This window comes from Fukomys damarensis, unplaced genomic scaffold (genome assembly GCF_012274545.1).
Source record: "Fukomys damarensis isolate Sample0158 unplaced genomic scaffold, DMR_v1.0_HiC HiC_scaffold_20, whole genome shotgun sequence".
Classification (NCBI taxonomy): Eukaryota; Metazoa; Chordata; class Mammalia; order Rodentia; family Bathyergidae; genus Fukomys; species Fukomys damarensis.
The window spans coordinates 1,038,226-1,040,690 of record NW_022900932.1 but is presented as its reverse complement, the minus strand read 5'-3'; the positions used below and the strand labels follow the sequence as shown (position 1 = coordinate 1,040,690).

Genomic DNA, 2,465 nt, shown 5'->3' with positions numbered 1-2,465 from the left:
TTTTTTTTTTTTTTTTTTTTTTTTTTTTTTTTTTGAGACAGCGTTTTGCTCTGTAATTAGTTCAGGCTGGCCTCAAATTTACGGCAATCCTGCCTCAGCCTCCTAAATGCTGGGATTACAGGCATGCCTCACCAGGCCCGCCCAGCCTGATAGTATTTCAAAATAGGTATGAACCATGAACCAGTCACAGAGTCATGGTGGACTTTTCTGAAGTTTATGTTACAGTAATTGGGAAACAGTATGTACACAACCTACACAAGCTTGTTGACATGAGTTCATTTACTCGATGTTTATTGTTTCAAAACAAGGGTTCAGTTGGATGTTCTGGCGCACATCTGTCATCCCAGCAACTTGGCAAGCTGAGGCAGGAGGATCGCTGCAAGTTCAAGGCCAGCCTAAACTACATAGTGAGACCCTGCCTAAAAAAAAAAAAAAAAAAAAAAAAGGTACATAATCTAATGGTTAAAGAGGCCAGACAGTGGTGTCAGGCAGAATTAGACCTGGGGCCAGGTCTCTACCTATTACTTTTTTGTCTGTAAAATGGGCAAATCATCAACCTCAGAGGACGCACCCAGCACAGACTGGCATGTGGTTAAGTCTAAATATCCGCTGCAATTAATAGGAATGTCTGCAAAGCACCCATTACAGTTCCGGGTGGGTAGTACATCTTCAATGGTGGGCAGACTTGTGGAGAGAGTCCCTGGAGAGCGCTGAGCAGTTACTGCCACAAGTTTTCCTTAATAGATTATTCCTTTTTTTTTTTTTTTTTTTTTTTTGAGACAGGGTCTCACTATGTAGTTGAGACTGACCTGGAACTATGTAGCCCAGGCTGGTCTCGAATGCACAGTGATCCTCCTGCCTCAGCCTCCACGGTGCTGGGATTACAGGCATGAGCCACCATGCCTAGCAACAGATTATTCTTAACTCATTAGCTGCCACAGAAAGATTTGTCCCGAGAGGTAAAACTTGCTACCAGCTCGTGATTTAGTTGAAACAAACTATGGCCCATGAGAATAGCATTTAATTATACTATTTTATTTTGGGGATAGTGTTCAAATATTTTTATTTTCCCAGGGGAGGGGTTGGAATCCAGGGCATTTTGCTTGCAAGGTAAGTGTTCTGCCACTGAGCTACTCCCCAGCCCTTGAAATGTTTTATAATAAAAAACTAAAGTGCAACAGTTTTTGGGCAGTAAAGTAGAAGAGCTCAATCCAAAGGCAATAGGTCTGAATTTGTCAGTTCTGCTACATAGGTTCCCATGTACTCAGTTATTAAATGGAAATTAATGCCAGGCTCGGCTGTTGAAAGGCTCAATGCATTATTACTGTTATTATTATTATCACTGGTGCTTGAAGGGCAGGTGGCGGAAACACTAAACTAAATCCCCAGCCCACATTACTGGTGTTTTGAGACAGGGTCTCACCTCGTAGTTCAGGCTTCTGCCTCTGCCTCCCAATCGCTGGGATTACACGTGTAAACTCAATGGCTGATACAAAGCAAGCACTCACTGAACAGATGTTTACTGAAACTCAACAATATTGGCACCTGGTTACAAACAGGAGGCTGGGAAAGGCTGGGTAGAGAGCAAAAGGATGTAATCCCCCAGCCTCCTGGAACCCGCTTCAAGTGTCAGTCCAGTCAGACTTCTGGTATCAATTCGGAGGCTCCCTTTCTCCCGACCCCCTTTTCCGTCCGGGGCTTTTGTACTGCGTTACATCCCCGCCCTGTTCTAATTTTTCAGATGGAGTTTCACTAAGCCCCCCAGATAAATTCGAACTCGCAATCCTCCTGCCTCAGCCTCCCAGCGTGGAAGATGCCTTGGTGCTTGACGAAAGTCCTGAAAAGAGGTGGCATGTTTAGCTTTCCTAAAATATGCCGTGTCCCCTCGGCCGCACTGCGCCGTTGACGAACGTGAAGCCTACAGTCTGCAGGCGCCCTCCCTACAGAACCCGACCCTGGTCTGACCGGCCCTCCAGCCTCCCGGAACCGCCAGGGACCGGGTGACTTCCGGGGCGCAGAGCGGAGGGCGCGGCCACCGCCAGGGGCGCCCGAGAGCCTTAGGTGGCCAGGGCAGTGCCGCCCGGAGAGCGCTGGCCGCCAGGCCGTTAAACGTAGATTATCGAGGCAATCCCCAGGCTGCAAACGCCCGGCCCAAACGACCGCCCACAGCCTCGCTCGAGGCCAGCGTATCTCACGGCATTTTCTTCTTTCCTTTAGGCGTTTGTAACAGCCTCCTGCGAGCCGCCCCGGCCAAGCGCAGAGCCAATGGGGGGCGGTGCTTTAGTGTTTTCCCCAGGAACTCACTGTTAGGGGCCGCGGACTTGCTCATCACGCCCTCCAAAAGTAAATTTTGAGGACCTGGGGGGAGCCGGAAGTACTGCCTCGAGATCTCCAAATACGATCGGGGAAACGGAACTGGCTTTCGGTGGCAGGTTGGGGAGACCGGAAGTGACGGTACGGCGGGG

At 49.0% G+C, this 2,465-nt stretch overlaps 1 protein-coding gene across 1 annotated transcript in view; it reads left to right on the top strand.

Moving 5' to 3' along the window:
• The first annotated feature begins 2,291 nt into the window (after positions 1 to 2,291).
• The window catches only part of Bag6 (BAG cochaperone 6), an 11,493-nt gene continuing 11,319 nt past the window's right edge, over positions 2,292 to 2,465 (top strand). Inside the window, exon 1 of the mRNA XM_010609846.2 lies at positions 2,292 to 2,454. The gene's annotated coding sequence lies outside the window, so the exon portion shown is untranslated. The remainder of the gene's footprint in view (positions 2,455 to 2,465) is intronic.